This window comes from Musa acuminata, chromosome BXJ1-8 (genome assembly GCF_036884655.1).
Source record: "Musa acuminata AAA Group cultivar baxijiao chromosome BXJ1-8, Cavendish_Baxijiao_AAA, whole genome shotgun sequence".
In the NCBI taxonomy this organism is placed as follows: Eukaryota; Viridiplantae; Streptophyta; class Magnoliopsida; order Zingiberales; family Musaceae; genus Musa; species Musa acuminata.
This window is the reverse complement of record NC_088334.1, coordinates 21886202-21900273: the sequence shown is the minus strand read 5'-3', so window position 1 is coordinate 21900273 and position 14072 is coordinate 21886202.

Here is a 14072-nt window from a genome sequence, read left to right as displayed (position 1 = left end):
TCAAAAGTTCTCATCATTAAATGTTATCAACATTAAAGCAATAGATTCCATCAACTTCTCCCCCTTTGTCATCATAATTTTTCATGAAGAAGAGGAAAAAAAGTAAGGAGGGAATTCATAGGAACTAAATTTGTGAAATTATTTGAATCAAGTCAAAAATGATAAATAAGCTTTCGTTAAAACATGCTTTCATTTTGACAAATCGAAGGGATTCATGAAAAGGATCGAGATATCCATATGAAATCAAATTCCCAATTTTGCAAATAATTACCACACACGAAAATTCATCTTTCAAAGATTAAGATATCTATTGGAATTCATAAAATTCATCTTTCATGAGAAGAATAAGGAAGAATTCATGGGAGAGGAGTATCACATGAAGGAGAAATTCATGAATAAAACTTCATAGTGAAAAGAGCATTACATCAAATCCATTCCCTATTAAAAATTCTTAAGAGTGAAATCCGTGAGAGATGCATTTGTCAATGACTTCCATGTATCAAACATCAAGATATTTAAATGCACAATCACTTTATGCATGATAAAATGTTTCGGCATAACCTTTCATCACTCTTTGTGTGAAATATCATTATTATTGTATTGTAGCATTCAAAAGTTCACAATATTAAGAATCTGACAATGCATCATTTGTATGATAAAGAGATCACAACATCATAAAATTTTCAGCATAGAGTTTTGACAGCAAAGTAAGAGTTATAACATCTAAGTAAGCATCTTATTCGCATCATAAGAGGAGAAGATTCATACTCAAACATCATATAAAACTTGTATGGGAAAATGCATATGGCTCATTGCGCATACTATAAGATCATGATTTAAGTGAGTGATCCAAAGAATCAAGAAAGTCCGAAAACAAAATTTAACAAATTCATGCATTCGGACGAATTAACATTCCTAATTCTCTTCTAATAAAATCAAATTATTCTTCACTTAAAGGCTTTGTAAAAAAATCGGCTAATTAATGTTTGGCATCAATAAACTCTAAGATTACATCATGATTATTAACATGATCTCGTATAAAGTGATGCCTAATATTAATATGTTTAGTTCTAGAGTGTTAAATGAGATTTTTTGTTAAATATATTGCACTTTTGTTATCACATTTTATGGGAATATTTTTAAAATGAATCTTATAATCCTCTAAAGTGTTTTTCATCCACACAACTTGTGCACAACATGCACTAGCTGTAATGTACTTAGCTTCGGTTGTAGATAATGCAATTGAGTTTTGTTTCTTAGAAGACCAAGAAACAAGTGCATATCCTAAAAATTGACATGTTCCGGATGTTCTTTTTCTATTTAATCTAAATCCAGCAAAATTTACATCAGCATAAGCAATTAGTTCAAAGTTCTTAGATTTTGGATACTATAATCCTATATTAGTGGTACCTTTAAGATATCTAAGAATTCTCTTAACTGCTTTAAGATGAAATATCTTAGGATTATATTGAAACCTAGTAGAAAGACTTACACTAAACATGATATCCGGTCTAGTTGCGGTGAGGTATAGTAAACTTCCTATCATACCCCTATAAGCTTTTTGATCAAAGCTTTCTCCACTTTCCTCAATGTCTAACTTAGTGGAGGTACTCATAGGAGTATTGATAGCCTTTAAGCTATCCATATTAAACCTTTTTAGTAAATCTAAAGCATAATTTATTTGACTAAAAAAAATATCATTACTTAGTTGTTTGATTTGTAAGACTAAAAAGAAAGTTAATTCCCCCATCAAACTCATTTCAAATTCAAGACTCATACTTTTAACAAATGATTCACATAGAGATTCATTCGTGGGACAAAAAATAATATCATCAATATAAATTTAAACAATAAGAAAATTATTTTTAAAATTTTTGATAAACAATATAGTATCGACCTTACCTTTAGAGAAATTATTTTCGTTAAGAAATGAGCTAAGTCTCTCGTGCCAAGCCCTTAGGGCTTGTTTCAATCCATAGAGAGCTTTAGTCAATTTAAACACATGATTAGGGAGATTATCATTCTCAAATCCGGGAGGTTGTTCAACATAAACTTCTTCGAAAATATAACCATTAAGAAAAACACTTTTAACATCCATTTGAAATAACATAAAATTGTTACTACTAGCATAGGCAAGGAGCATCCTTATGGCTTTTAAATGTGCCACAAGAGTGAAGGTTTCTTCATAATCGATACATTCTTCTTAGTTTAAACCTTTGGCCACTAATCTAGCCTTGTTTCGAATCACGATACCAAATTCGTCTTGCTTGTTTCTAAAGACCAATTTAGTACCAAAAACTAAATGGTCATATGGCCTAGGAAAATGCTTCCACACCTCATTTCTCTTAAATTGATTCAACTCTTCTTGCCTTGCGACAACCCATGAATCATCTTTCAAGGCCTCATCAATGCATTTTGGTTCAATTTGGGAGAGAAAAGCGGCGTTGGCACAATTCTTAAGAGAGGAACGAGTTTGAACCCCTTTAGATGTGTCTCCTATGATTAGCTCATTGGGATGAGCATCTACATACTTCCATTCCTTAGGTAAGGATGTTTCGGAAGAAGATGCATCCAAGTTGCTAAGTGGAAAAGGGGATTCATTTAAATTCAAAGTATAAAAATTAAGATCATCATCGAAATCATTTTTCTTAACTTTGGAAACTTCATTAAAAACCATATGAATTGATTCTTCTATAACCAAAGTTCTTTTATTAAAGATACGAAAAGCCTTAGAAATGGAAAAATAACCAAGAAAAATTTCTTCATCGGATTTTGTATTAAACTTTCCTAAGGTATCTTTTTCATTCAATATAAAATATTTACATAAAAAAACTTTAAAATATAAAACATTAGGTTTTTTTGTTGTTCCACAGCTCATAAGGAGTTTTGGATGTTAGGATCAAGAGCACTAAGAGGGGGGGGAGGGGGGTTGGTGGTGAATTAGTGCAGCGGAAAACTTTCGACGATTTAAAACGACATTCGTACGATAAAAATGATTTTGGTAAGAAAGCCAATTCGAAAATCACTTTAACTTGTGATCAAGCGAGATGCAGTTAAAGTAAAGATATAGAGGTAGTTTGCAGTTAAGATAGAGAACAGAATGTAATTGCAAACCGAAATATGACGTTCGTACGATAAAAGCGATTTCGGTATGAAAGCCGATTCGAAAATTGCTTTAACTTAGATTAGGTGAAGTGTAATTAAAGTAAAGCTATGGAGGTAGTTTGCAGTTAAGATAGAGAACAGAAAGTAAATGCAAACCGAGATTTAGAGTAGTTCGGTCAATCTTGACCTACATCCACTTTTGGCTTCCTCCTTCGATGAGGTCACCGACGTCCACTAGAGGCCTTCCTTCAATAGGCGAAGGCCAACCACCCTTTTACAGTTTCACTCCTTTTGACGAGCTTAGGAGACAACCCTTACAGAATTTTATCTCCTCTCTTGAAAGATCAAAACTTGGAAGAAAAGAGGGAGGAGAACTTCTAGCCTTTACAACACTTTTGAGCTCTAAAAATCATAGAGTAAGATTGGATTTTTGGTGTCGTTTCATGCAGGAAAGGGTAGGGTATATATAGGCCCCAAACTAGTTTTAATTTGGAGCTCAAAATTATCATCTCCGGATTTCTAGGGTCCTGGTCGTAGCACTATCAGACTAGGCGGTACGATCGCCTGATAGAGCTCGGAGACCGAGTTCTAGCGGTGCCACCGCCTGTGTAACATCCCCCATTTTTTAAAATTTAGTAAAATATTTGTTTGTAAAAATAAGGATTATTTAATAATTATTTTATATTAAATAATATTATATTAAAGTTTATGGCTAAGGACCTAAGAGTAAATATTAAAATTTTGATATGATTTATAGAATATTCAGAATTGTGTAAATAAAAATAAAATAAAATAAAATGGAGGATATGTGTCATTAACAAGGATGAACCACTTGCATTTATTCTAAAGTTGACACCTAAACCCCTATTTTAACATGAGCCAAACCTAAGTAATTTAAGGCACCATTAAAAAGAAACTTTGCGGCCAATGTTAGTTTGAGGAGAAGAAGAAGAAGAAGGAGAAGAAGAAGAAGAGGAAACTTTGTTTGAGGTTTTGCATCAACTCCCTATATTTGGGAATCAAACTCATCTAAGGCAAGTGTTCTAACCTCTTCCTACAGAATTCCTAATCTCTGTTTTCCTTTTAATACTTCATAATTCAAAAGATTTCAGCTTAGTACCAAACCTTTCTTTCCTTTTGATACAGAGCCATGAATATGAAATTTTTCGGTAATCTGACTTCTATACATTGTTTTGGATCTAACTTTTAGCACTAAACTCTGATTTAGGAAAAGCCTAATCCATTTGAAAGTAGACTCAAATATCTTTATTTTGACACTGAGATTGAATGATTTGGAGTTTAAATGCCTACTAAGACTTCTGTTTCAATTAACCCTACAAATTCTGCAAAATAGGGACTAAAATTTCTGACCTTCTGTTACTAAATTGCTCATAACTCTCTGGTGAAAATTTTGAATTATGCAAAACTTGGTTCTTTTGAAACTAGATTCGAATATCTTTCTTTTGATATATAATTTAGTAATTTTGAAGTACGTTTGCCTTCTGAAATATCTGTTTAAATTGACTCTATCAATTCTGCAAAATAGAGATGATCAATTTTGACCTTCTATTACTAAATTGCTCATAACTGTCTAGTGAAAATTCTGAATTATGCAAAACTTAGTTCTTTGGAAAATAGATTCGCATATCTTTCTTTTGACATATAATTTAGAAATTTTGAAGTATGTTTGCCTTCTGAAACATCTGTTTAAGTTGATTCTATCAAGTCTGCAAAACAGGGATGATCAATTCTGACCTTCCTTTACTCTATTTGTTGTAACTTCCTGTTAAGAACTCAAAAAAATTATAAATCTAAGTTCATCCGAAAATAGATTGATACAGCTTTCCAATGACATCTATTTTTAGTGATTTGGAGCATGCTTGGTCACTCAAACAATTCAGGAAATGTACCATTCAAATTCTATCAGAATTGAAAACTTTGTTGGGTTTTGCCTATTCAATTTTCATCCTATTGGAAATTTGATTTCTGCTAAATTCTTCTTCAATTGAGCATTATACTAGTCCTTTGAAATTCTTGTATTGTTCATCCTGAAGTTGTTATATATCTGAAATTTATTATGTAATGCTTTATTTGCATTACCTTGTTTGATAAAGGCACATGCATATCTTCGTTGTTCCGCATGTGCTTCTGATATGTACAAATGTTATTGTTCATACTACCTTTTTTGTACTCTGGTGTCTTGTGGGATATTGTGAACCTTTGCCAGAAATGATAAAGGGAGTTATGCTTAGAGCCCATGATTGCTCTGCCGGCCCCATTGACTTCACTCAGACATGGGTGGATGGAGCTCCCAAACGTGGGAGACTTATGCTTGGTGGTCATCCAGAAATGGATGAATCACATTATGTATGTGGTCCCACAGCGCCATCTATGTTTATTGATATGATATCCAAAGCTTTGTTTATGAGTTCATATTATGCTTTGGATAAAAAGGGAATGCATGCTATATCAAAAATGACATACAAGCTTGTGTTTATTATTCGGTTCACTTGTTATACTTTGAAGTATTTCGTTTGTCATTATCATGCCCCCAAACACTCTTACGCCTTTGATATGCGCCTAAATGCTTCATGTGCCATTTGATACATGCCTAAATATTTCTTTTGCCAATGAAATGCTCCAATTTCCCTTCTCCTATTGTTATGTCTAATGCTTGTTTTTGAATGAGGTAAACCTTTGTGATTTTATATCAAATGAGATGATTTCAAATGAACACTTGTATTTCTACTTTTGTGTCTTGATACTAAGCCTGCTTGAACTTCTCCTATCGCCATGGATATGTTAGACGCTTGCTGAGCTCTTTATGCTCACCCCGTTGCTATATAAATTTTTCAGGGTAGCTTGTCACGCCCTGAAAAGCTAGAATTGGGTTAAAGCAGTGAAAGGCTAGAAGATTTTTGAGCTAATCTTTGTTGGATGATAGGTTTTTGTTGTATGGTATACTTTACTTCCGATGTAATGTTAAGGAATCTGTTGATACTTATGTGTTGTAAAAGTTTAAAGGACCGTTCATGTGTATGGAATGATAAGTTTAAGTTGTATAAGGATAAGAACTCAGGGTAAATAATTATCTTTTTTGTGATTGTATATATTTCTATGATTATGGATTTGTGTTGTGGTTGATGTTTAGTTGAGTTGCCTTTAGATTTTGTGAATCTTTGAGTGAAGTGGATTATGATTTATGTAACGTACAAGTTTATGAATTGTGAATATTGATTTTGAATGATTCTTAGTATCCTCGAATTGTTAGATTGGATCCTGGATTGAATTGATGATGAATTATAATATTATTGATTTTAGATAGGGTCGCACCTCCTAAATATGATAATTCGGGGGGGCGTGATACTTTAACAAAGATAGTTGGCTTTTGTTGAATGTTACTCACAAAGCCAGTTCCTTCCTTTCTATAAACATAACCCTTATTAGCAAAGATCATGCTTAGAGATTTATTACCTATTTTAATTTTTTTATAATATTTCTTATAGTAATACATTTTATTTCTTAAGTGAATCTATCTCATCACACTTAGTGTAAAAAGTTATCATACTATCATTATGCTCATTTTTTAATTTATCAAATTCACTAACAAGAGAAGCATGCTCCTTTTTTAATAACTTGTATTTTTTACCAACTAGCTTACATTCATCAAATAGATCATTGAAAGCAATAAGTAAATCATCATAAGCTAAATGAGATTTGATTGAGTCACTTACCTCGTCATTGAGTGCCATTAGAGTGTAATTTGCAACTTCATATTTGTTAATTAGCTCCTCGCCTTCAGATGCACCCAAATCATCCCAAGTTGCTTTGAGCGCATTCTTTTTCTTCGGTAGCTTCTTTTTCACTTGGGGATATTTATTTTTGAAGTACCACGGCTTCTTCATTCATAGAAAATTATTTGGTCCTTTTTTAGTTCACTTTTGTTCTTAAAGTCTAGTTTTGTTTTGTTTCTTTTTAAGAATTGTTTAAACTTTCTTGTAAGGAGTGCTAAGTCATTATCATCATCATCATCATCACTTTAGTTTTTACCCAAGTGGTCTTCTTTAGTTCTAAGTGTCATGTCTTTCTTGTTCTTTGGAAGATTGTTCTCAAGTTAATCATGTGCTATGCATGTCATTTCAAATGTCATCAAGGACTCGATAAGTTCTTCAAACGAAAAGTTATTGAGGTCTTTTGCTTCTTGTATTGTCATTCTTTTAGGATACCAACTTTTTGAAAGAGATCTTAATATATTGTTAATAAGTTCAAAATCAGAAAAATTTTTACCAAGTGCTTTTAGACTATTGACGACATCCGTAAAACGGGCGTATATGTTTCCAATGGTCTCACGTGATTTCTTGCGAAACAACTCATAGCTATGAACCAAAAGATTAATTTTTAACTCTTTAACCCTACTTATGCCTTCATATGTGACTTCGAGTGTGTGCTAAATATCATGTGCATTTTCGCATATAAAACCTGATTAAATTTGTTTTTATCAAGAGCACAAAACAAAATGTTCATCGCTTTAGCATTCAAGGAGAAAGTCTTCTTTTCCAAATCATTTCATTCGTTCATTAGTTTGGAAGACTTTTCAAAATCTCTTTCAACAATGTTCTACAATTCGAAATCCATCGAAAGCAAGAAAATTCTCATTTTAGTTTTCCAATATGTATAGTCCATCTCATTGAACATATGAGGATGAGTGATAAAAAAACCGTCTTGATTACTAGCAAAAGTCATCTCTCTTGGGTTTTAAACTAAATAGAGAGTAATCTTGCTCTGATACCAACTGTTAGAATTGTGAATGCCACTAAGAGAGGGGTTAAATTAGTGCTATCGTAAAAATTAAATCGATTTAAATATTTCAACTTGATAAAAACATATCAGAAAAGATATTGAAAGTATGCTTGACTTAGAATAAGAGTAGTAAGCAATTAAGGTAGAAAATAATAGTAATGAATAGCAACAAGATAGTGCACACTAATTTTATAGTGGTTCGGTTGTCGTGATCTACGTCCACTCCCGATTCCTTCTCAATTGAGGCCACTCCACTATCAATCTTCTTTCAATGGGTGAAGACGAACTACCCTCTTACAACTCATTCTCATTTTTACAAGTTTAGGAGACAATCTTTTACAAGTCTTACACACCTCTCTTAGATTGATCACAAAGCTAAAGAAGGAGGGGGAGGACACTTATGCACTTTTTCAACATGTTTACAACCAAAATCTCAAGACTTCTGTTTCCACTTTTCATGCTCTTTCATGTAGGAAAAAGTGGGGTATTTATAGGCTCCAATGGCTTCAAAAAAGGAGCTAAAAAGTATCTCATCCTGAGTTTCTAAGGTACCGATGATACCACTGCTAGTATTGGGCGGTACCACCGCCTGCAGACTAACATTGGGCAGTATCACCGTTCAGTTTAGGACCAATGCCTGATAGAGCCTCGGAGACTAGGCTCTAGTGGTACCACCGCCTAGCAGCATTAACTACCAACGATATCACCACCAAATCTGGACGGTTCCACCACCTAACATGGCTCCAAGTGGCTAATTGAGCCATCCAATTGACCCAATTCAATCTTGTTTCGGGCCTAATTGGCCTCTAATTGAGTTAGTAGAATTTATCCCAAAACTAACTCAAATTAAAGTCCTAACTACAATAGTTAAAGCTAAAACAATTACGACAGAAGGAATCTAAGTTGTTCGGCATGTCAATTGTTCAACCAAACTCTCAATGAACTTCCGGCGAACTCCTAACGAACTTCCGACGAGCTTTTAGCAAACTTTCGATGAGCTTTCACTGCATCGTTCGATCCTTCAGTGTATCACCCGATTTATCCGGCCTGATACTCAATCATTGACTTTGGCCCAATATTGGATTCTTCTTTAATTATGTTGTCTATCTCACAATCATAGTTAGTCCTACATCACTTGTCTCAACACTTGGATTATATTATTACTTCATCAATTGATTTCATCATCAAAATCCAAGATTCAACACATACATCATGTGCCAAGTGATAAGTTGAAACTCGATTAAACTAATTTTTATCTAAAGCATAAAATAAAACATTTATAGCTTTAGCATTTAAAGAAAATATTCTCTTTTCAAAATCATTTTATTTTTCTATCAGTTTGAAAGATTTTTAGAAATTAAAAAAATCTTGCTTTGATACCAATTTCTAGGATCTTAATGACAGTAAAAGAGGGGGGGGGAGGGGTGAGTCAATTAGTACATTAATATTTTTAATCGATTTTAAAACTTGATTGATCAAGTTAAAGTTGTAAGTTAAGAAATTAAAATTAAATCACAAGTAAAGTGTAAGTAAAGAGAAGCAAACCGATTTATAGTGGTTTGGTTTTTCCAACTTACATCCGCTCTCGATTCCTCTTCTCTAGAGGTTGCCAACTTTCACTATCGATTTTCCTTCCAATGAGTGAAGATCAAATATCCTTATTATAATTTTCTCCTTTTTCTAGTTAAGGAGATAACCCTCATATTCTTTTTTTACACAAAATCTCTCACCTTCTATAACTTAAAATTATAACTAAACTTAAGAGAAGGAGAAGACTCAAACTATGCTTAAAATGAGAGTTTACAATACTTTTATTCTCAGTAATAGATGCTCTATTAACTAAGCTTATGTGGGGTATTTATAGGTACAAAAAACTTCAAGAATAGAGTCAAAATTTTAAATTTCAAAAATTTTAGGATATTAGTTATACTTCCGCTAGCACAGAGGGATACTACTATTGTAATGGGCTCATGAATCTTGGCCCTAACGATACTATCGTTGGAAACATTGAAAAAGCATAAATAGTACTTTTCGGTTGACTCAAGAAATACTATTACTTGGGCTTTGTGGTACCACTACCAGGCTTGGTTTATGCCATTGATTTAGCCTTCTAACAGGTCCAATTCAGTCTTGATTCAAGCCCAATGGGTTTCTTGATAAGTTAGCATGGTTTCAGTCCAATACCAACTCAAATTTACCCATAATGATCTCGATCAAGTATATGATAAATCAATCATGCATATGACACATTAATGAAGCTTTCAACACGTTATACTCTATTTCGACGTGTCATTCGTTCTTTCGGCACTTTGTCCAAACCTTCGGCATATTATCTTTTCCCTCGACATATTGTCTATTCTACCGATATGTCAACTTTATTACAACATGCAATCTTCTAGTGTAATATCCGATCTTTTTGACATAATATCTGAACCTATAATACGAAGTTCGATCTCTGGTATGCCGATCAATCCTTGGCTCAACGTTCAATTTTTGACATGATAATTTTTCAACGCATCGTCCAATTGCCCTACTCGATAGTTGGCCTTTCAGTGATCCAAGTCCATGATCGAAGTATTTCATGCATCACTTATCCCAAAAATATATTTTATCTAATAAACTCATCAATTAGTTTCATCATCAAAACTCATGATTTAATAGTTTCCTCCTATTCCTCCCTCCTCTTTCTTCACTGCTTCCTCATCTTGTTACTCCTATAATGCCTCTTCTCATTTTATCTTCGTCCTCCTTCTTCTTCCTCAACCACTTCTTCTTTTTACCTTTTTCTTCCAACCTCTTCCTCCATCTCCTCTTTTTCATTTCTCCCCCTTCTTCCTCTTTGTCTCTATTACCATATCTTTTATCGCCTATATGGGGTTTGGGTTTGACTCTCCATTGATCCAATATCATATTCAGTATAGAAGTTTTGATGGAGAAGTTATGCTTTTACTGAAATAAATACAACTTAGATACAAAAAAATTAATCTATTCTTGCTGTAAATTTAAAGTATCTAAACTAGGAAATAAAAGCAAAATGTTCTTGAGTGATAATTGCTCGAAAATTCTTGTGTATTATGCACGGACAAATTACGATAGAACACTTGATGTTGGTTCTCCCTTTCTTTTCTTCTCTTACCAATCTGATATATTAGGGGCTACTAAGGGATGGATTCTAATGTAGTTACTGCTATGTTTTTATATGTTGAGGACTAGGATGAAGCTACTAGTTCTGCGATGATTCTCTAATGGAAAATTTTATCGCAGATTGTAAGAAGAGGACTTTTTGCTTGTTAATCGTAGTTACTACTATATAAGGGTTGTCGAGACTTTCTTCTTCTCCTCCTTTTCTTATGTTGTTGGTCTCAGCTGGGAAGCTGTCCTATGTTGATTGGAATGTTGAATAGAAGGAAGAAGGGCGTTGCACTGCCTAGTCTCGTTCAGAGACTGAGCCCAGGCGGTGCCACCGCCTGCCTGGGGCGGTTGCACCGCCCAGCTTTCCCAGGAGATCCTCTCTTGGGCAGTGTCACCACCGACCCTGGCAGTGCCACCGCCTAGTAGGAATTCTGGTCCGAATGGGTTGATCCATTCGGCCCAATTTAGGTCTGTCAAGGGCCCAATTGCCCTTAAGTTAATGGGATCACCTCTCATTCCTAACTTAATCTACATGCTAACTACGACAATTCTTAAGATATTTACTACAGCTTGCTCCGGTGCGTCAATCGTTTCTTCCAATGAGCTTCTGGCGAACATCCGACAAACCTCCGGTGATGCTCCGACGGACTTCCGGCAAACTCCTGGACTTGCGATGGTCCACTTGGCAAGTTCCGACGAGCTTCTTTTGGCAAGCTCCTGGACTTCTCGGATTTGTTCCCGTAGAACCTCCGACGACCGTCCGAACTTCCATCGAACTCTCGAACTCCCAATGTGATCATAGTCTTGACTCCAGCGCAACTCCTGCTACATGTCTTACATCCATCGTAGTTAATCCTGCACATGTAAAATAAAACTTCGATCGAGACAATTATTCCTAAGCAATTAACCATGTTGTCTGGCATGTCATTGGTCCCTCGACGCTTCATCCGATTCTTCGGTGCATCGTCCTCTCTTGCGGCCTATTGCCCAATCGGCCAGTTGACTCCGTAACTCCGATATCCTTGGCATAATACCCGCTCTTCTTGGCCCGATGCTCGAGTCCACGACCCGAAGCCTTTTGTTGATACGTCGACCGATCCACCAGCCCAACGTCCAATCTTCTAACATGTTCCTCCGGCACAACATGATTTTTTCTGCTTTAATTGTCTTATCCTGATCGAAGCATCCTACGTCACTCAAAACATAGATTAAAACATATACATAATTATTATTTGATTTCATCATCAAAATACGAGATTCAACAAATAGAAGGAAGAAGAAGGGCATTCCTATTGTCCTATGGCTATGGAAGTTCTGTCCATAAGTTTTCTCCTTCTTTTCTTCTCTTCCTTGTTTTTCTTCCTTTTTCTCACTCTCTTGCTCTCCCCGAGGAGAAGTCGAACTGCCATTGCTGCGATGGAGAGAAGAAAAGATGGGGAAGTCATGGATTCTACCTGGATGCTTATGACTTGAGGAAGGTTAGTTTTTCATTTTTTTCATTGACCTGACTTTTACGACAATTAGATTCTTCCATGCGTTGAGAGGGTAATGATCATCTTCTCGTATAAGTTATGATGGGGGAGTCCTAATGTTATTGAGACTCCTTTGAGCTTGGGCGATGGGCTGACTCCTTCCATAAGCAGGAGTCATGCGCATCTCCCTTTTGACCCAAGCAATTTTGTGATCTCATTGGCTATGCAAACCTTGAGTCCAAATCTTTGTTAGACTAGGATTCAACCGTATATGGGGCTAATGTGGGGCTGACTTAGATAAGTCATCATTTGTTTTAACGATTGAGATTGTATTTGATATTTGCTTGATTTGATCGGGATCGAATTAGAGTCCAGTTAAAACCCTAATTAGACTAAATTTGAGTCCAATCCGAACTCCACGAGATTGTCTCCAATCATTTCTCTCTTTCTTCTTCTTATTGTTCTTCTTCCAGTCATTAGTATATATTGATGCATGCTTAGTACTTGAAATGATATACCTTACTATTTACTTTCTTGTTATATTTTATTTTAGATTATTTTTATCTTGTTCTTCTATTCTATATTTGCTATATATATATATGTATTATTTATATATTTTCATGATATCTTGGTTAAATTCTATTTTCTATTACTATACATCATATATATGAATTTCTATTTTTTATATATATTTTTAATTTCATTATCAGTATTGTGAGTGCAGCCGATATATTGGTCGACATACTCGCACTTAAATCTAAGAGATCTAATGTTAAATGAAAAAAAAAGGAGAGAAATCAAATGAACTAAAATTCAAAAGACAAAATGAATATTATAAATGGGAGACCCGTTGTTGATTTTATAAGGAAATTAAGAGTTTTCTTTACTTATAAAAACGTTATCGTTTTAGTCACTGGATTTTATATAGTTCACTAAATAAATTTGAACAATGTTATTTGGATCAATGATTTTGTATAGTCACTTGATTTTGTATAATTTGCTAAAAAAATTCTGAAGTGTTTTTCCAGAAAAACGCTCTTATTTTGTGTTTCCTTTTCTTTTAATTCCTCGCACCGATTGAACCGTTTGGCTTCCCCTTGCCCACTCGACTCAATCCTTCGTCTTTCTTTGCATGTCTCTGACCGCTACTTTATTGATGGGCCTCTTGGGGCGCCCACCAGCTACGACGGGCCCCTCCCGTCCACGTTACCTTTGCCCCTCTTCCATACTGTGTTGCCCACCAGAGACGACTGAACCTCCCGTCACCCACACTTCGGGTTTCCCTCAGCTCTCCTTCCCTCTTTCCGAACCACTTTTTAACCCAATCCTCCCTCTGGTTATATCATCCTCTCGATTTCTCCATCTTTCGGCACCATACGATTGGCGTATCATTCCTTGTGGCTTTGTCGCCGTCCAGGAACTCTAATTCCAGCAGTGACACAGCTCTGTCGAGCGAAGAGGCTGTTCGGTCACGAAGGTGTAGCAGAAATCGGGCTCGAAAGCTTTGTTTATGACTCAGACGTGGGTGGATGGAGCTCCTAGACGTGGGAGACTTATGCTTTG